The 22,337-nt window shown below is 41.6% G+C and overlaps 1 protein-coding gene across 1 annotated transcript in view; it reads right to left on the bottom strand.

Annotated features, from left to right (window-relative positions):
- CAMK1G (calcium/calmodulin dependent protein kinase IG) overlaps positions 1-20,098 on the bottom strand; it is a 78,524-nt gene extending 58,426 nt beyond the window's left edge. The window contains exon 1 of the mRNA XM_060231254.1: positions 19,943-20,098. The gene's annotated coding sequence lies outside the window, so the exon portion shown is untranslated. The remainder of the gene's footprint in view (positions 1-19,942) is intronic.
- Between the last annotated feature and the right edge of the window lie 2,239 nt (positions 20,099-22,337).

Consider the following 22,337-nt stretch of genomic DNA (forward strand, 5'->3'; position numbering starts at 1 on the left):
TCTTAATATATGCTGATGAAAACATTGGAGCAGAGTAGGGGAATTAAATAGAGACCTTTTATTGGCAAAACTTGTAGATGCTGAATTGTAACCAATATTGCCCTTGACCCAGCCAATCATCTGCACAAGAAATACCAATTTGGCACTCTAGAACTGAGTCATATACTGACAACAAAGTTTGCAGTGAGCGAATTTTCAGGTAATTCAGCAGTACTCAATCTGAATATCAAATGAACTGATTTTTTCAAAGGCTACATTTTTACATACCCTGCATATTTGGAGTGGCATATAGAGCCACTTCATAGGAACCAGTATAGCCCCCTTCATCTCCACAGGGCTACATTCACACCTGGCAGGCACCCTGCTCAAAGTGCACAGCTTTCTAGCAGTGCACTCCATGCCTCTAATAACATTCAGTAACATGTTTCTCCAGGCCCGCATAGGCACCTGCTTCTGTTGAGAATCACATACAAAATGCTGGGCAATAAATTCTTGCTAGATATTCCTGTGGGATGCATATAAGTGCTTTGTATTGGAATAAATGGTCTGGCCATGTTCAGTGTGGCAGGAGTAGGGTTGCCAGCTCTGTACTGGAAATACCTGGAGACTTGGTACAGTGGGCCTCAGTATGGTACAATGCCATCGAATCTACCCTTCAAAGTAGCTATTTTCTCCAGGGGAGCTGATCTTTGCCAGTTAGAGATTGGTTGTTAAAATTGGAGATCTGCAGACCTCACCTAGAGGCTGGCAACCCTAGATGGTTTGGGAATAGAGGGAAAGCATTCTTAAAAGGGTCAGGAATTTACTATGGGTATACTCCTTCTTCTGGATGAATGATTGACGATTTAGGAGAATGCAAACCATACTAAACATGAGGGCTGATTTAACACAACTTTTCCTGAGGATAGCGAATTACCATCTGATGAAAATCACCTTAATTTTTATGCAGCAAATGGAAATTATGAAAGTCCCCCTCTATAATTTCCACACAAGAACCACATTGACAACAAATAATTTTAGAGGAATAAAGTCCTCTATGTGTGTGAGAGAGAGGGGGGAGGGAGGGAGATGAGGAGAATATGTGGGACACTGAATAAAGAATTATTTGTCTGAACAAGCAATACAGAGAAACTTATAGTCCCATACACTCCGGAGCAGAATGGTGTAGCTGCAAAGGATACAGAATTCTCAACCCAGAAACAGAAAAGGTCAAGATTTGTAAGATCTACACTGATGAAAGGGGGCAATCAAGAAATGTGGAGAAAGTAAACATCAGTGAATCTACAACAACAGGAAAAAATGAAGCATAGCAAAAAAAAAAAAAAAAGTGCATCTGAGCACTAAGGACAATGCATATGACACACTTGCAGAACCTAAAGAACTGAAAGGGGCTGCAGAGCCAAGTGTCAGATGATCAACCAGATCAAACAAAGGAGTACCACCAAGAAGACTTTCTTATCTAGCAAAGGCAGAAGCTATACTTGAGCCTTCCTCACGGGAAGACATAGCAAGAAAACCTACAGAAGAAGCAAAAACATGAATAAAAGCCACTTCAACTGAAATGCTCTTGAGCATAGCAGCAGCAAGGAAGATGCATGAGGAGTATCTGGACATAGACTGCCCTTCTACATGAAGAAATAAAGGAAGTTGTTTACATGGAACAGCCACCAGGATTTGAAGAATCTAAAGACAAACAACAGTAAACGGCAAAAGAGCATATATGGACAGGACTAGCCCTGCCACTAGGCAAACTAGGTGATTGCCTAGAGTGCCGGCCTTCTGGGGGCACCGATTGGGCATCCCCCCCATGTGACTCAGTGACCTGGGCTATCCAGGTCAGGGAGCAATTTCAAGTTTTGTGTTTTTCATTTTCTCCACAATTCATCTGTTTTTGAAAATTGGTTATTAGTGCTGGGGGGGCAGATGTTAGCCTTGTCAGATTCAGATTTATTAACAGCCCATGGCCAATATAAAAATATTTGAATATCACAACAATCACAAGGAAAATGATTACACAATAAAATGATTAAAACTTACTAAAATGAAATACATAGATTTACAACTCTAGTAAGACAGTTATGCAATTCAGCTTCCCACAGTTCCTTGAGAAACATAAATGGAGCGCAATTTCATTGCTTGAGTACAGAATTTCACAATTTTTTACTAATCTCCGGGTTCTCATCAGAAAGAAATTTATTAACAATCTCTTCGTTGGAGATTTTGGAACCTTTTGATAATATTGGAGAAATAAAAGTCAAACAAATATCATTATATATCAGGCAATGAAGTAAAACATGTATTGACTCTATTGCACCAACATTACAGGGACAAACTCTCTTAGCTTGAGGGATTTTATTATATCTACCCTTGATGGCAATATAGCTAACCTTGCAAGAGAAAAGGCCCTTCTCTGATTGGCATTCTCCAGGCTATATAGATAAGGGGATGGTTGAAGAAGGTAATGTCTTTGGGAGGCAACAAGGAAGTTTGGTGATTTGGAGATGTCAATCTGACATTCTGTGTCTTCCACTCTCTGCTTAAAAAGCTGTCTAGCTGTATCATGGCCCAAATGAAAAACTGTATCAGGGGAAAGTTTGAGCTGAGCTAACTTGATTGAAAATCATCCTGCAAAATTAACGGTGCAAGACCGCAAGAGTTTTTATATATCTTAAACCAAAGGTCTAATGAGGAAAGAGTTATTCTGGCAGTTATTTTCACCATCCCTGTTTCTAATTGAATAATTGAATTGGAGACACAATTTGGGATCCCATGGGCCTCTCTGGCACCAGAGGCTTGTACCACCATCCCCAAATATCTAAAGAGGAAATTGGGACAAACATTGCCCATTCATTGACCAGTGTCTCACTTTGGGGAATTTATTAAAAGTCATTACCTTGGTTTTATCATAGTTAATTACAAGCTGGTGTTCATTGCAATATGTAGCAAAGCTGCTAAGAGCTCTTTTTAATCCCACTGGAGTTCTTGAGAGAAGAACGGCATCATCAGCATAAAGCAACACTGAAATATGTTTGTGAGCCAATTTGGGTTGATGATGTTTGTTTACGTTAAACAGCCTTACTATATCCTTTATATAGAAAATAAAGAGTAAAGGGGCAAGGAGACATCCTTGTCTGACCCCCTTTCATGTGGTAATGGGTTCCGTGAGCTGTCCCTTCTTGTTATATTTAACTCTTAGGGTGGTATTCTGATATATGGATCTACGTAATTAAAAAAAGTCTTTTATCAATTGAAGATGACTCTAATTTATCTCGCAACTTGATCCTGGAGATGGAATGAAAAGCAGCCTTAAGGTCCACAAAGGTCGCATATAGGGAGGAGGTTCCTTTGTTACCATACTTTTTGATAAAATGCTAAAGGACCAATCAATGGTCTAATGTGGATCTACCCTCCATAAAGCCAGCTTTTTCCACTGGAATGATGTCATTACTGGATAACCAGTCTACCAATTTGTCTTGAAGATGACTAGCATACAGTTTGCTAATTATAGACAATAGACTGATGGGTCTGTAATTGGAAGGGTCATCTGGCTTACCTTTCTTGTAGAGTAGAACAATGACTGCTGTTTCCCAACCTTTAGGGATACGACCTGTAGCGTCGATATAAGTAAAAAGGGAGGCAAAAAAAAAGGCCCACCAGTCCTCATTTTCTATCAAGAATTCAGCTGGAATGCCATCTATTCCGGGAGCTTTATTCCTTTTAAGGCGATGTATGTGTGACTTAACTTCCTGCTCTGAAACCGGAAACCAACCTGGCAAATTATCTGAGAGAGAAATGCTGCTGGGGAGAAGATAATCATCATAAAGACTTTGAAAATAAGTGATCCAGGGGTCTGTATTCAAAGCTATCTTTTTGACTTTACCTGAAATAATTTGCCAAAAAGTATTTTTCTCTTTGGTGGCTTGAATAAGAAGCGTCCATTGTTCTCTGGAGTTATCTATTTTGGCTTTGCGACTCTGGGTGTTGTACAGTCTCTTCTTAATAAGAAGAGACTCATAGTTATTCTTACGCTCATCCGGTCTCGAATAAATGTACCTACTGTGGCCAGAAGGGATTTGGCCTTAACACAAGATTTGGTAAACCAAGGTTTAGAAATCTTAGAATGTTTCAAATTAGGCTTCCTATGAGAACTTAACAGTGTGTTTCCAACTGCTGGATCACTTTATCATATTCCAGCAAGGCATCCTGCAAAAAGTTGAATTAGACAGTGACATACAGAGATGAGAAAGTAACTCAGGAAACAACTGTTCCTTTAATTTGAGACTAAGCTGAGTGGACCATTTGGGATGGCAGAACTGCTCGTCAGAGTTTCGAGGTTCAGCCACTAAAGACGATGAAGAGTGCTCTTTTAAGGGAGGTAGTTCAGCCGTAAGGGAAATAGGAAAATGATCTGCTTCCAAATATGGAAGCACCTGAAACTTAAAAAACTTTTCCCTAAGTAAAGGGCATACCATCATATAATCTAAAGTGCTGGCCTTAGTTCCAGACATAAATATATATTCCCCAGGGTAATCCTCTGGGATAGAGCCATTAAGCATGGCCTAGCCTATATGCAACTTTAATCAAGCATAGGCCTGCAAAGTTAGAATGTTGGTCTTTAAAGAACCTTGGGAAAAAGGAAATCTCTTGATTCTCTCTAATCTTGCCCAAAATGTGGTGGTATTTAGACTCTATATGATCATCACCTGGGCCCAATCAGGCATTTAGATCCCCCAATAGTAAAATCATGGCTTCTGGATGGTTGGAAATTAGAGAAGCTAAATACTGTTCAAGGAAGTCCCAAGTTTTCTCCACATCTGATTTCCTGGTTTGAGGAGGCTGATAAGCATTTATAATATTCAGGCTATCCCCCTCCCATGACATGTGCACTGCCATCGCTAACTGGAACAGAGAGAGTTTCTCTACACATTTAACCTTAAGTGCCAAAGATATGAATAAAGCCAGCCCCCCCTTAAATCTCCCAGGAGATGCCACAACTTTGAAGGCGGAATAACTGTCCATAGTCAAATCTGCAGCCGTCCAGGTTTCTTGCACTGTTATAACATCATATTTCCATTGGATAGGAGGGATTTCAGTATGATGTGCTAGGCAGCGGAACCAGCCAGCAATGTTCCAGGAAAGAATCTTCAGCTGGGAGGAGGAATCCAGGGAATTGGAGTCAAAATAGAGTCAAGATCTGACATTATTTTGACAGGACTGTGGAGGACTGCCCAAAGCACTGTCAGAAAAGGAAACTGCAGTCTGAGAAAAGTTTTGATTAACATATGATGAATCGGAGGGATCAAATATGGCTCTTAACAGCTCCATGTTTGAAGGGATCACCATATCGAAAGACTTATCCACTGATGAGAGATTTGTTGATTCCAAATTGATAAGAGCAGAGGTGTGGTTGTTAATTTCACTTAAATGAGGGGGATCCCAAGTGGAATCAATACTTAGAGAGTTTTCCATTCTCTCTCCTGTTCAGTTAGTATGCAGCTTTAAGGAAGTCTGAGTAGTACAAGGCACAGACTGTTCAGTTCAGGTTTTTGTAGAATTCAGAGTTTGCCTAGGAGTTTCATGTCTCAGATGTACATCTATGTTGTTTGGCTTTCTTGAACAGTTAAATCCTAAGGTAGTTGCTCTCTGGCGAAGATGGACTGAATTCTGTCTTTCAATGCTGGACTGTGAGCTGACCCTTAAATGGGCCAGCAGAGGTCTCCTTTTAGCCACATGAAAAACTCTTATTGGCCGGATCCAGTAAGCGTCAAGATGGAATTTCTTTTTGAATAATAAGCCAGGAATAAAGGAACTTGCAAAAGAGAGTAAATGCCTTTTGCCTTCAGTAGTGTCAGGTAGTCTTTCAATGGTTTTTAAATCAATTTCCCAGACCGATATCCTCAGAAGCTGGCCTAAAGAGTTAATTACTTTATTTCTGCTAGACCATCCGTCAAAATTTATTGGTATCTTAGCTACCACCAGAGTTATCTGGTTTCTGGATAGCATAAGAGAAGTCTCTGGCTTAAGTTTAGCAAGCATATTTGTGACTTGAGCAGAACTCCTCTCTCCAGCGGGCACAGATGAAACCAAGTCAAAAGGGGGTGACTCAGCAAGTTCAGAGTTAGCAGCCACAGCAGGACAGTTTGTGAGAGATCTTATTTAGATGCTTAAAAATGTCCACTACAGTCTCTGTTGTAAGCAAACACTGATCCCCAATTAATTTAAAGATTCCAGCCTTAGGGAGCTCCCTGTTTATCAAGGGGAACGAACCAAACTCATAGGAGGCTGGAGACGAGAAATGGTCTTCTTTCTCCTCTCTGGAGACATTGTCCCCTGCTGGATTATGCAAAACAGAAGTGGGTTGAGCAACATCAGAACCCAGCAGCATAGTCTCCTCATTTATAAGACTTAAAGAAGCAAACCTGTTTTGCAATGGCAGTGAGGGGCAAGGCAACTGCTCATTGTTAAAAAATATCATCAATTCTCAGCTGCTTGCAATTTCTGGATGATGGTTATTGGGGAGAATGAAACTCGTTTTGCTCCCTTCCCCTTTTTTTGAGGGTTTTAAAGGCAGCATTACCAGGTAGGAGAATGCTCCCAGTTAAAACGCTTGAAGTCTTGCAAAAGTATTGTAATGTTTATCCGATCGCAGGAAAAGGAGAGAGAAGCAAACAAAACAGTTCAGCAGCAGCAGCAACAAAGTAACTCTAATTAACTGACCTTCTCTTATCTTGCAGGTCCTCCAAACAGTTCAAAGGAGGAAAATAAGTGTTGCAAATCAGTCAAAAAGAAATTTAGTTAACAATCCCATGATAAGGTTTCCTTAAAAGGGAAACATTTTGTGTCTTTTGGCGGCTGCAGCTAAAATAATTAAAATATATAGTTCAACAGTATTAAAAAAGGAGCTGAGCTACTCCCCACAGTTTCTTACCGCTAGCCAACTGGAACCAACCCGTTAGCCTTGTCTAGGCTGCCAGATAGTCTATGACTGGTCCTGTATATGGACTGAAACAGAATGAGAGATGTTGGAATGAGAAACTTCATCAAATGCTAACAAAGTAAGGATTTGAGTAAGGCAAGATAGAACAATACCTATGCTCAAGATATAAAGACAAAAATGGATTTACATTCTGACTTTGTGGATGACCTGACTTTATGCTATGAAGACAAGAAGGACTGTGATGAAAAAGTTCAACACCTGAATCAAGAAGTAGAACTGAAATAATTTAAAAAAATCATTTACTATCTTGGAATACAAGTAGAAGGAGAAGAAAATGGAAGCTTATAAATCAGAAGCAGAAAATCCTAGAATTTTTGGACTGCATTAATTATGAAAGGAGGTAAGCCAGCAAACACTCCTATGGAGAAAAACTACCTGTACCAGCAGGAAGTAGTAAACTTCTGCCTGGCAAAAAGCAATACAGAGAAGCAATTGGAAGAGTGCTGTACATGAGCACATTGATGCTTCCAGATTTCATAGCAGCTGTGGGCATGTTATGCAGAAAGATCACCAAGCAAAAATCACCAAGCAAAAGGCATTGGAATTCAGTCAAAAGACTTGCGAAGTACCTGCGTGGCACTGCACATCTGAAATGAGCTACCAACAAGTGACAATTACAGACTAGTAAGATACATAGAAGCAGACTGGGCAGGAGATACTACAGACAGAAAGTCAACTAGTGGACATTTATTCTTCTATGGTGGTCAGCTGGAGCAGCAGGAAGCAAGAAACTGAAGCTGAGTATGTATCTGCAACAGACAACTGAAATGGATACTGCAACTAATGTAAGGCTTTGGGATAGAGGATTCCAAGCCAGTACAACTCTTTGAAGACAACCAAGGGTGCATAAAACTTGCACAGATGGAGAAGATCAACTAAAGAACTAAGGACATGGATGTGAAACATCACCTAGAAAGAAATATGCAAGAGGAGGGGCTTGTTGAGTTGGAATACTGTCCTACAGATGAAATAATTGCAGATGTAATCATCACCAAGTCACTTTCTTGAGAAGTCTGAAAACCTAAAGAAGATGAATCTTGTGGACTGTCACTAGACCTTGAGAAGGGGTATTGGAAAAGGCAATGTCTGGTGCACAAAGTAGAAGAGAAGTCGATACTGTTGAGAGCAGCAAAAAGACAATTAGATAGGATAGTGAGGTCAGCACCTTCTCTCCTTTTAAGCGTAATTCCTTGTCTTTCACCAGATTGCTACTCTTGGGGTGCGGTCACACATCGCATTAAAAGCAGGTGTGTAGCACTCAAATTTGAACCGCTAAATATTGATTTGATGCAGGGCCGATCAGACGAGCATCCAAGAATGCAACTCATCCTGTTGTTGAGCAATCAGACATCCAATACTATCACGTTATTTTCTTGGCGCATGTGTGATCAGATGGTGATTCCTGGGGGGGGGTCCATTGGACATGTGCCCAACTGTTTGGAGGTGGAAAATCAAACTTTGCTTCAGAGGCGGGGGGGGGGGGGGGAGGGGAGAAAGTTTCCAGAATTTACTTTGCCGATTCAAACCAGGGGACTGCCAGGAACTACTTTCTTGGAAATTGGCAGTGACAATGATATCTGGAAATCCTCCACATTGAAAATTTTTTTTTTTCCTTTTCTGAATAGTGGGATAACTTCCCCCCCTCTCCCCGATCCTGTGTTGATCGGAGAAGCAGAAGCGACACCTCAGATTCCCAGATGATCTGGCAATGTGCATGTCTGCTGCGGCTTTTTTTTTAAAAAAAAAGGTGGGAGGGACAGTAAACATTCCAAGGGGCAGTATCGTGCGTGAGCTGTCCAAACAGGAAAAAACCGATCGTGCACCGCTTCTGTGAAAAAGGGCCGGACTTTCTGTGCTATCAAATTTATGTGGCATTGATCCGCAACAAGCTGGGATGACCCGGATGACACTCGATTGCCAGATGTGAATGTCTGGATGAACAAATTTAATCCGTCAGCGAGACGGAGCTGTGTCGCCACTAATGGTACATCTGAATGCACCCTTGGGGCAATTTCCCACTTCTCAGAAGTGACACACTCAGTCTTTCTCTCTCAGCTAGAGAAGTAGTTAGGAACCTATCTCTGTTTCTCCTCTTTCCTATCAAGTGTGTTAATTCCTAAATAAACCTTTATCTACAGTTTAATCTGGCTGTGCAATGTTGCTATTTAATTACTCTGCCAACACCAGATACATTTTATAATAACTAATCAAAACACCTTGTTTGCACAACAAACAGCATTTGTTTCCAGAAAGTACCTGTGATACTGATCTTATTTAATTATTTAGACAATATGTATGTCAGCTCACAGAGATCTGTTGGATGCAGCTTACAGCTAAAACAATGAAACAAAACCAGACAAGCCACTAAAACCAGAAAAAAGTTTAAAAAAATAACTAATGAACATCCTGAAATGATATACATAAAACAGTCCTCAGGATAGAAGCAGACTTGTTAGTCAAAAGCCCAGTTAAAAAGAAATGTTTTGTCTGTGTCTAATGGAGAGCAAAGTAGGTACCAGGAGAACCTCAAGCAGGAAGACATTCCAAAGGCAAACTACCCCCACTGAAAAAGTGGTTGGAAAGCATTCAAAAATATTACCTGCAACCTACAGTCTGAAGTGGTACAGTATATTTATTTATTTATTTAATCAAATTTATATCCCGCTCTCCCCTAACTGGCTCAGGGCGGCTCACAAAACAACATAAAATTTAAAGCAAGATATACAATAAAATCATTTCCATACATTTTACAATCATTACGTTCAAAATGTGTATTGATATTCTGATCATTCCAATGTTTTTAGTTTATTATGTTTTTAGTATATTCTCTTATCTCATCATTCAACCATTTCATTATCCCTTATTATCATGCTCTAGCATGAAATATGGTCTTCATTGTAACTGCCTAGAACTAGGGCCAGTAAACTCTTGGTACAGACTTCATTTTGGGAAATAACGAGGAACTATCTCAATTTCTCCAAAGGCATAGCTGCAGAATGATGCAGAAGAGCGACTCATAGAATTCTGTAAAGACAACAATTTATTCATTGTGAACATGTTTTAGACAACTAAACAGTTGACTGTATATGTGGAAGTAATGGAAGCTGTAAAAGGTAAGAAGGACTCCTTTAAGCGGTGGAAAACCAGTCCAAGTGAGATTAATAAAAGGGAACACAGGCAGTGGCAAATCAAATGCAAGACTGTGATCAGGCAGGCAAAAAGGGACTATGAGGAGCATATTGCAAAAAACATAAAGACCAACAATAAAAATTTCTTCAAATATATTAGAAGTAGAAAACCAGCCAGGGAAGCAGTGGGGCCCTTGGATGACCATGGGGTAAAAGGATTACTGAAGGAGGATGGGGAAATGGCTGAGAAGCTGAATGCATTTTTTGCCTCTGTCTTCACCGTGGAAGATGAGAAGTGTTTGCCCGCCCCAGAACCACTAATATTGGAAGGGGTGTTGAAAGACCTGAGTCAGATTGAGGTGACAAAAGAGGAGGTCCTACAACTGATAGACAAATTAAAAACTAATAAGTCACCGGGTCCGGATGGCATACATCCGAGAGTTCTGAAAGAACTCAAAGTTGAACTTGTGGATCTTCTAACAAAAATCTGTAATCTTTCATTGAAATCTGCCTCTGTTCCTGAGGACTGGAAGGTAGCAAATGTCACCCCCATCTTTAAAAAGGGTTCCAGAGGAGATCCAGGAAATTACAGGCCAGTCAGTCTGACTTCAATACCGGGAAAGTTGGTAGAAACCATTATCAAGGACAGAATGAGTAGGCATATTGATGAACACAGGTTATTGAGGAAGACTCAGCATGGGTTCTGTAAGGGAAGATCTTGCCTCACTAACCTGTTACATTTCTTTGAGGGGGTAAACAAACTTGTGGACAAAGGAGACCCGATAGATGTTGTTTACCTTGACTTCCAGAAAGCTTTTGATAAAGTTCCTCATCAAAGGCTCCTTAGAAAACTTGAGAGTCATGGAGTAAAAGGACAGGTCCTCTTGTGGATCAAAAACTGGCTGAGTAATAGGAAGCAGAGAGTGAGTATAAATGGGCAGTCTTCGCAGTGGAGGACGGTAAGCAGTGGGGTGCCGCAGGGCTCGGTACTGGGTCCCATGCTCTTTAACTTGTTCATAAATGATTTAGAGTTGGGAGTGAGCAGTGAAGTGGCCAAATTTGCAGATGACACTAAATTGTTCAGGGTGGTGAGAACCAGAGAGGATTGTGAGGAACTCCAAAGGGATCTGTTGAGGCTGGGTGAGTGGGCGTCAACGTGGCAGATGCGGTTCAATGTGGCCAAGTGCAAAGTAATGCACATTGGGGCCAAGAATCCCAGCTACAAATACAAGTTGATGGGGTGTGAACTGGCAGAGACTGACCAAGAGAGAGATCTTGGGGTCGTGGTAGATAATTCACTGAAAATGTCAAGACAGTGTGCGTTTGCAATAAAAAAGGCCAACGCCATGCTGGGAATTATTAGGAAGGGAATTGAAAACAAATCAGCCAGTATCATAATGCCCCTGTATAAATCGATGGTGCGGTCTCATTTGGAGTACTGTGTGCAGTTCTGGTTGCCGCACCTCAAAAAGGATATTATAGCATTGGAGAAAGTTCAGAAAAGGGCAACTAGAATGATTAAAGGGCTGGAACACCTTCCCTATGAGGAAAGGTTGAAACGCTTAGGGCTCTTTAGCTTGGAGAAACGTCGACTGAGGGGTGACATGATAGAGGTTTACAAGATAATGCATGGGATGGAGAAAGTAGAGAAAAAAGTACTTTTCTCCCTTTCTCACAATACGAGAACTCGTGGGCATTCGATGAAATTGCTGAGCAGACAGGTTAAAACGGATAAAAGGAAGTACTTCTTCACCCAAAGGGTGATTAACATGTGGAATTCACTGCCACAGGAGGTGGTGGCGGCCACAAGCATGGCCACCTTCAAGAGGGGGTTAGATAAAAATATGGAGCAGAGGTCCATCAGTGGCTATTAGCCACAGTGTGTATGTGTGTGGGTGTATATATGTATATATATATATATATATATATATATATATATATATATATATATATATATATATATATATATATATTTGGCCGCTGTGTGACACAGAATGTTGGACTGGATGGGCCATTGGCCTGATCTAACATGGCTTCTCTTATGTTCTTATGTGGACATCACCAGATGGTCAGTGCAGAAATCAGCAGCAGAAAGTGGAGAAGCTCAATTCTCTCTGCTAAAACAATTGTGGTACAGACGATGCGATTGTGGTACAGACCATGTGGTACAGATTGTGCTACAGGCCACAAATTGAAAATTAGAATAACGCTGCAGAAAGACACCAGAACATTCATAGTGCCAAAATACAATCTAAATAACATTTCTGAAGAGTTTAAAGACCATGTAAAGAGCAGATTTGCTCAAGTGAATGGGAAATGGAAGAACTAAGGATTGAAACAAGATATTTTCAAGGTAGAATGCGCAAAAACTATTTCTGTAGCGAAAAGAAAAGCCTCAATGGATGACTGATGAAACTTAAAATTGCTAAAGATAAGATGAAAAGCAAAAATAAAAGGTGACAGAATAGAATCAGACAGAATGCAACATTTAGGGTTGCCAGCCCCCAGATTCCAGTGGGGGTTCCCTTGCTTTTGGGGGCATTGTTCCACCACTGGTCAACTGGCTGGCAGGGAAAACAAGGGACATCATGTAGTGGCACCCTGGTTTTTGGGCAAACTCTATGGTTTTGAAGGCAAAAACCCATCGAGTTTTGCCTGAAAACCAGAGTGCTGCACACGCCAAAGCAATGATGTCGCTTCTGGGTAATGTCATTGCATCAAGGGTGTTGTGTGCAACATCCCATCCACCCCAGAATACCCCGAAATCCTCCCACCATGATGACAAGGGGACTTGGCAGCCTTTGCAACATTCCAGTGACTGGCATGTTGAGACAAAGAGAATCATTATAATAACCAATATAAAGAAACAAAGGAGAACAACCAAAAAAGAAGGAACAAGAGATCTGTTCCACAAAATCCAATAAATCAAAGGGGAATTTAAAGCTTAGTTAGGTATGTTGAAAGATCAACATAGAAATACATGAACAGGACAAAAAAAAGATGGAAACAATACAATGAAGAACTATATAGAAGAGATGAAAGGTTCTTTCCAAGAAGAATCCTTTGAAGAAGAACCTACAGTTCTAGAAGGTAATACGAAAGCTGCACTTAAAGCAATTGGGAGAAACAAATTACCAGGAGTAGCTGCCATATCAATAGAGTTATTTCAAGTCATAGGAGTGGAGTCCATCAAACTCCTAACAAAAATATAGCAACAAATATGAAAAAAAAATGGTGCACAGTCTGGAAATGTTCAATCTACATTCCAGTTCCAAAGAAAGGAAAAACCAAAGACTGCAGCAGCTATTGGACCCCCACATTCATTTCTCACGTAAATATAGCGATGCTCAAAATCTTACAACAATTACCATATATGGAATGAGAAAAGCCAGATATTCAAGCTGGATTAAAAAAATGAAGATGCACTAGAGATCACATTGCAATTTATGAAAATTACTGGATCATATGAGAAAATTTCAGAGGAAAATCAGTTTGTGTTTCATAGAATAGAGCAAAGTTTTTGACTGTGTGGATAATGAAAAAGTTATGATTGGTTCTAAAAGAAATGGCTGGATCTGAAAGAAACGGTACTCATTTGATTGTTTTGATGTGCAATGGATACTCTGGAGAAGAGTATTCCATACTGTTTAGTATGGAATAAGGAGAAACAGAATGGTTTCCAGTTGGCAAAGAAGTCAGACAAGAAAGTATTTTATCTCTCTCTTTCATTTTAAATGCAGAACATATAATAAGGAAAAGTGAATTAAATTTAGAGAAAGGTGAGGTGAAAATTGGTGGGAGAAACATTAACCATTTGAGATATGTGGATGATACCACATTATTGGCAGAAAAGAGTGAAGACTTGAAATTACTGATTAATGTTAATGCAGAAAGCAATATACACTTGAATATCAAGAAGACCATAGTAATTATGAATTATACAACTTTGACAATGAACAAATTGAAAATTGTTAAATATTTTCTATTCTTTGGTTCCATCCTCAACCAAAAGGGAGACTGCAACCCTCTTGTGTCAGAAGCACTCAGAAGGAGGTTGAGACTGGGAAAAGCAGCTATGAAGGACCTGGAAAAGATTCATAAGGATGTACTGCTGGAGACTAAGATGAAGGTAATTCAATTTCATACCATAGTATTTCCCATTGCTTTGTATGGGTGTGAAAGTTGGACAACGAAGAAAGCTGACAGGAAGAAAGCTGATTCATTTGAAATGCAATATATGGCAGGAGAGTTTTATGACCGCCCAAAAGACAAAGAAGTGGATTCTAGATCAAGTCTGAACTCTCCCTAGAAGCTAAAATTACTAAACTGAAGCTATTATATTTTTGGTCATATAATCAGAAGACAAGACTTACTGGAAGAGACACTAATGCTAGGAAAAACTGAAAACAGCAGGAAAAGAGGAAGACCCAACATGAGATGGACTGATTCAATAAAAAAAGCCACAGCCCTCAGTTTGCAAGACATGACCAAGGCTGTTAAGGATAAGATGTTTTGGAGATCATTAATTCATAGAGTCACCATGAGTCAGAACTGACTTGATGGCACTTCACACACACACATGCATGCACACACACACACACACACAGACCATGAGCATGTAACAGAGGTAGGCTTGCCTCATTAAGTTCAAATCTGAATTTGAACAAATAGCGAAATTTGAACAAATAGCGAAAACCGAGCTATTTGACAAGAGGTTATCTCTCCTGTGCCTAGTTCCAAAATACGAATGACTCAAGAATAGCAATCATTTCCCTCTCTCCTCCTTCTCTCTTCTCCTCTTCTTCCTCTCCAATTACCTTGCAGTTATGGCACCATTGAATGTTACTGCAGTGGCTGGAGGTAGGGATGCCAACAGCTGGGGGGGGGGGGTGCACTGTCTTAGTATGATGTTATTTATGCTCATGCCATGAAAGTTTCACCTGCCCGTTTCCACACATTAAACTGCTATTAAAAGGACAGGGCATTATCTCTCCAGGTTGCTGGCAAACCTAGCTGGCTCCTTAGGGTTGCCAAGTCCAATTCAAGACATATCTGGGGACTTTGGGGGTGGAGCCAGGAGACTTTGGGGGTGGAGTCAGGAGACATTGGGGTGAATCCAGAAGCAAGGTTGTGACAAGCATAACTGAACTCCAAAGGGAGTTCTGGCCATCACATTTAAAGGGACTGCACACCTTTTAAATGCCTTCCCTTCATTGGAAATAATGGATAGGGGCACCTTATTCTGAGGCTCATAGAACTGGACCCTCTGGTCCAATCCTTTTGAAACTTGGAGGGTATTTTGAGATGAGGCATCGGATGCTATGCTGCAAATTTGATGCCTCTACCTCAAATATTTGGTGCCTCTACTTCAAAAAATGGTGCCTCTACCTTCCCCAGAACTGCAGATACCTGTTGATCAATTTGCCTTATCCCCTATGAGAATCAGTCTCTATAGGGAATAATGGAGTGCCCAGCAGACATTCTCCCCTTGCTTTCTGATGACCCTGAAGCGGGGGGGAGGCCTCCAAACTGGGGGATCCCCTGCCCGCACCTGGTGATTAGCAACCCTATGGCTCTTCTTCCTTTCCCTAGCACCTTGACTGCATCCATGGGGTACCTGAGGCATCATGGGACACCTGGCATTAGACAAATAGATGCGGATCACACTGATACAAACTTCTGCCTGCAGGAAATACTTTCCTGCTTGGGCTTTGTTTTACATTCCCACCACAGAATATAGCTGCACTCCTCTTCCACTGAGCAGGCATCCCCTTGACGAGCAGTGAACTCTCATGGGTGCCATGAAGAAGTTAAGCCAATTTGATTAAGCCACTGAAATGAATCATAGAAGCAAGCAAGAGCAACTGAGAATCCACTGTGATCACCAAAGCATGGAAGAAGAGAAGCTGCAAACAAGTGTAATTAGGGGATTAATTAAGAGGATGTGCACATGATAGAAAGATCCCATGGAATAAACAGGGCATTTCATTTCACAATTGTGTGCTGCTGTATTCATATATGCCATTCAACAGCACCCAGTCTCTCTGACTAGAGACAGAAGACAGTTCTAAGGGAATGAGAAGCAGAAGCATAGACTCCCACAACAGATACACACATTTCATTTGTTTTGACATTGTCTGTGGTCAATGATAGATTATTGAAACTCTAGAGCCTTTGAATAATGGAAGGAGTGTGCACACACTGGGGAATGATGCCTCTTTCATTCCATTTTCAATATAGGGGGTTGGATTCTGAATAATCTGTGCTAATGAACCCCTTTCTATTTCTGATGCTATTTAATGGTATATCCATCCTCAGGTATATCCTTTGCAACCTGAGGACAAAGGAATAATATTTTAAAATGTTTTTATTCCATTTACTGAATATACGCTGGGATCGAACGGCAGGCTTGATGTGGTCTGGCTGCACCTCTAACCTCTCCAGAACTATTTGTTCTGGAGAAGGAGTGACCTTCTTCTTCTTTTTTAAAAAAAGACTCTGTACATGCACAGAACCACTTATTCACCATAGATGAATATGCAGTTATACACATATCAGTAACTGAGGGGGTGGGGGGTTGCTGCCAGGGAACAGAAGCCACAGATCTCCTGACATCTTGTGTGTGTCTTGGGGTGACTAGATGGCTGGAAATGCATGGTAACAATTACAACTGTAAACACTGGACTTTCTCAGGGGTCAAAGAAGTCTGGGATAAGGATTGGGGGCTGATGACTGGGAACTGGCATGGAATGAAGGACAGATGTTACTTTATGGACATGCATATTAAATCTGGTAGGGAGAAGGGACATCAGACAAAACAGCCTGTCTGATCACAGCTGTACAGAGGATTTTTTAAAAAAAAAACAAATTAAAAAACCTGCATCCTATTATTCTTCCCATATGGAAATCAAAGGAAAGTGCATATCCAGGTGCTGCCCAAGCTCTATTGAGCTTTAGGTTGGCTGCGATATCATGTGCTTTCTAATCATATCCTGGATTTTTTTTTCAAGGCAAGAGACATTCAGAGGAGATATGCCACTGCCCAGCTCTGTCGCATAACCCTGGTATTCTTTTGTGGACTCCCATCCAAATAGTGACTGAAGCTGACTCTGCTTAGCCTCTGAGATCTGAGAGACTGGGTTAGCCCAGTCTATCTAAGTCAAGGCATATCCAGGATTTGGGTTTGGATATTGAACACTGACAAGGGAGTTCTTAAAATTCGAGACTTATGATTGGTGTGAAACTTTTCTTGTATCTTAGAATTTTTGAGTTCTTACTTTTGAAAGTTCCATCTGCCCTAGAATTAGTGATCTTTATTGTTTCTTGCCTTCAGCTTAATACTGGCTGTGTTGATACTTAAACACAAATCTCTGTGTGAGTTCATTGATATTTACTCCTAAGTAGGTGTTCATAGAAAGTCTGCTTCATTGAGCTCAAAACAACAGACAAAAGATCCACATCAGTCCTGAACAAACACATCAGAAAATAGCTGTGTGGTTCTATGTAAAGTTACTCCAATCTAAATTCATTAAACCCAATAATCTTAGACTTGGAGTAATTTTGCATAAGATTGCATAGCAAATCCCATTAATTTAATGTGGCCTGCATGACACATTTCCATTTATTCTGTTAATAAAATGCTTCCCATGAATTAGTAAGCAGTGGTGATATAAACAGTACATGAGCCACTTATTAAAATCCTAAGATTCTTTGTTGTATTTTCTAGCCAATACAGAGTTGTCATGCCCTCAGTTCTGATCTTGTTGTTTCTGCTTGGGGCAAATCCCTGAATTCCTTACTCAGGATTAGATTCTAATTCAGTGCTTTAATATACCCTCGTGTATGATCATTCTTTATACAGATGGCAAACAAAATGCTCATTGCTTCTTCACTCGTGATGTTATGGCAACTTTGCATAGCTGCTAGCAAGACTATATGCAACTGTGAATGTTCACTCCATCTGCTTCATGCTCCCACTCAACCATTTTATCTCCTGTCTGCAGCTTTTTCATGCATCTTTCATGTGGGAATAACAGTGCTGGCCTACCTTAAAAGGGTGTTGGGGGTGAGAGATACTATTTGTGAAAATCTATGAATACTCAAAAGTATTACTAATAATAATAAAAACTACCACCACAATAATAATAGTCACAGGAAAAAAATTAAAGAAGCAACAGAAACGGGAAGTGCTTCCTCTGAGTCCCAGGTTTTGGAGCAAGAAAGTACAACATATTTTATATCTCATAACCATTAAGGAGTGCTCACAAAGTACAGTGTCTATTATTTATTCAGAGTATATTAAGTTTGCTACAAAATCCCTGTTAACTTTAAAGAAGGCTATGAAAATAAAGATATTACTCATTGTATACTTTGTTAGATGGGAGAGCCAGTACTCTGCAATGGTTAGTATAGTAGACTAGGATATGGAAGACCTGGGTAGAGATCCCTACTCTGTCATGACATAGAGAGCCAGCTTGGTGTAGTGGTTAAGTGTGTGGACTCTTATCTGGGAGAACCGGGTTTGATTCCCCACTCCTCCACTTGCACCTGCTAGCATGGCCTTGGGTCAGCCATAGCTCTGGCAGAGGTTGTCCTTGAAAGGGCAGCTGCTGTGAGAGCCCTCTCCAGCCCCACCCACCTCACAGGGTGTCTGTTGTGGGGGAGGAAGGTAAAGGAGATTGTGAGCCGCTCTGAGACTCTTCGGAGTGGAGGGCGGGATATAAATCCAATATCTTCTTCTTCTTCTTCATCTCTGCCTAATCTTAACCTACTTTAGAGGATTGTTGTGAAAAATGGAAGGGACCCCCCCCCTGAATTGGAAGGGAACCCCATGAATTCTACCCTGAGCTCCTCAGAGGAAGGGAGGGATAAAAATACACCAAATAATTATGATAATATAGCTTTGTCACTCAAGAATAACAGCATGCAGAGTGGTTAAATATCTCAGTCCAGATACCTATTGCAAAGGGCAAGAAGTAGTGATATTGAAGGGTACCCCTCCCAACCACTTAAATGAATTAAACTGTTGCTACATTCTTTTTGATCCAAATAATGTCACCAACTGCAATCTAATGAGTGCTGGTATAACCCTGAGTAAATATTTCCCCAAGAAAATGTGTTCCATTTTATACCCTAGGAGCAGTAGATGCATCTACAGATAGTTTGCTGCTGAATGGATCCATTAATAACACCATAGACACACTGGGTTGTTAGCTGAAAGGCAAAGTTAAGATGAATAAGAAAGCAAAATCATGCATTTTTTAAACTCTCTCTTACAATTTCAAATTTCAGAGAGAAAAAAATAGAGGATATTTGTAACACAAAGAATTTTTCCCATATTATTCAGTTATATTATACAATGTAATTCAGCAAATATATAATATGGCACTCAATCAAATTCTGGCACTCACAATCACATATAAAAGAAAAACTCAAGCAGGGAAATATATTCTCAGCAATGAAATGCTCAAAAGAAAAGCACATAACCCATATAGGAGTCATCAGACAACATTACTGATACCAGTGAATTCATTAACTTAGGTCAATGGAAAGGTCATTCAAAAATCACTTTTACAGTTTATTTTCAGATTCATGTTTGCAAAGTAAAGATAGCTCCCTCCCTCATGCTCTCGTGCTTCAAGATAAGTGTCAGAACTAGCGTAGTATTAGTCTGAGCTAAAAAATCTGCTAAACTGTATTTTCAGAATGAAAATCAAATGAAACTGAACCTAAAAGAGAAAATGGATTGTTCAGGATGCACTTTGCACAAGATCAGCAGGGAAGACAAATGAGAGTCAAGGAAACAGGATCAGCTTACCCCCAAGACCCAAATGAAGCAACTTCTGTTCTCTGATTCTCCTGCTCAGCTCTGCAGGGATTAAAGGCAAGCACTGTGCTAACAATAAACTGAGATTAAAGGGGAGGAATGCTGGAGGCTCCTTTCGGGAGATAGTAGCTAGGCAGCTCTTAAAGGGGAGTGAAAGAATATGAGAATACACTTCTCTGTGGGTGTCTCTGAAGCAGTAATGGAAGTGTATTTTACACTTCTAGAGCACCTGTCATTAGCACACTCCAAGGAACATAGCAACAGCCATTGATTTACATTCATGCATACCAAGAAACTGATTTAGCTGGTCCACAATCCATTTCCAAGGGGATCTTGCTGAACTCTTATACTTGCTGCCTGATCATGAGCCAAACAGTGGCTTGCTCCATGGCAGTGGCTTGACAGGTATGGATGTGCTATGCTGCTCTACACAATGTGCCAAAACTCCACTATAATGCCTTTCTCTGAGGCAAATGCACAAAGTGCTGCCCAAAATCCCTAAACTTGAAGAGAGGATCTGATGTACCAGTTTTGAGGCTGGGTTCAATTTTCAATACAAGAACATCAAGAGCATATTATTGATCCAAGAGAAAGATGTCCAGGCCTGATCAGAAGTGCTGGATGCTAGTTGCTTTTGGGAACCATCTGGAAAACACTTTTTTCATTGTGTCTGACTTGAGGACCTTTTCAGGCATCTGTTTGGTCACTGTGAAAAACATAATGCTGGACTTGAGACACCATTGGTCTGACCCAACAGGGCTCTTCTTATGCTCTTGTCTTATAATACATAAGCTGAAAGCTATGGGAACACCATCTAGTCCACTCACCCACCCTTCAAAAGCAGGACTGCCAACCAACCTGTGTATCCCATGCTGAAGTATACCACACACATAAGGAGGAAGAGATGATACAGAGCTCACAGCTAGGGGTGCCAGGTCTCCCTGGGCCACCAGTGGGAGATAGGGTTGACAGCTGCAGGTTGGAAAACTCCTGGAGATTTAGGGATGGAGCATGGGAAGAGGAGAGAGTTCTATAGGGCAGAGGTGTCAAGCTGATTTATTATGAGGGCTGGATCTTACATAAATGTCACTTTGTCAAGCCAGGCCAGGTGTAACACAAGGTACTGGAGATATAAACTTTATACATATGAGTAGGAGCAAGGCCCGTTGTGAAGAGCAATACAATGGGCTCTAAAAGGAGAGTCTGGGCGAGGGAGGGCTGTCTTTTCACCCACCCAAGTGAAGGCATTTACTCCCTCTCCTCCCACGTTAAGGGGAGCTGATCTGTGCCATCTGGAGAGCAGCTGTAGTTCTGAGGGATCTCCAGCCCTCACCTGTCTGAGGTCCCATCTGTCCTCAAACCCCACCATCTCCAGGCCCCACCACTTAAACCCTATCTCCTTCCCTTTATCTGCCGCTATGACTTCAGGTTTCCATCACCTTCCCCTTCCCTGCAGCCTCTACATAGGAGAAGCACAGTCTGAAATCACTTCACTCTCCAAGACTCACATTCTAGCTGTATCTGACAAACTGAGCTGTGACTCATGAAAGCTCATGCCCTGCCACAGATTTTGTAGTTGTTAAGGTGCTACTGGACTCTTGCTTCCTTCAACTAACAAAGACTGCAAGCCATGTTGCAAGGTTTCTTCCCCCTGCCAGTCTGTTACAACTGGAAAGGGAGATCTCTCTTTCTCTGACTTTTTCACTCCCCTTCCCTCTCTCTGAAGATGTGTGCATGCACATGAAAGTTTATACCTGGAATAAAACTTTGTTGGTCTTAAAGCTGCCATGGGACACACTCTCTCTCTGACTCTTTCCTCTCCCCACCCCCACTCACTTCCTTTCCAAAAGAGGAGGGGGAGGAGCCCTCAGCCAATCGAGGGAAGGGAGGCTTGGCTTTCTTGCTGTCCTCTGTGAAGCAGGAAGCAGAAGAGGAGAGAGCTGGGCAAAAGTGAACTGTGAATCAGGAAGCAGATGAGAACCATTTGTTCACACTGTAGGGTGGCCAGACCGTCCCGGGTACCCGGGAAAGTCCCGGTTCTGGCCCCCTATTCCCGGCTCCCGGGCTGGCTATACCGGGATCATTAGAGGTCCCGGTTTAGCCAGCCAGAGAGCCAGTGGGCCCCGCCCGCGCGCGGAGCCCGGCGGCGGTGGCGGAGGCCAGGGAGGAGGCCGGCGCCTCTCCGCCGCCTTCCTGGCCTCCGCGACCGCCGCCGGGCCCCGTGCGCGGGCCCTACACTGCAGGAGGAGGCCGGGGAGGCGGCGGAGAGGCCGGCGCTGGTCGCTGGAGGCCCTCCAGCGACCAGCGCCGACCTCTCCGCCGCCTTCCCGGCCTCCGCGACCGCTGCCGGGCCCCGTGCGCGGAACTCCACTGCAGGCAGAGGCCG

This window comes from Heteronotia binoei, chromosome 2 (genome assembly GCF_032191835.1).
Source record: "Heteronotia binoei isolate CCM8104 ecotype False Entrance Well chromosome 2, APGP_CSIRO_Hbin_v1, whole genome shotgun sequence".
NCBI lineage: Eukaryota > Metazoa > Chordata > Lepidosauria > Squamata > Gekkonidae > Heteronotia > Heteronotia binoei.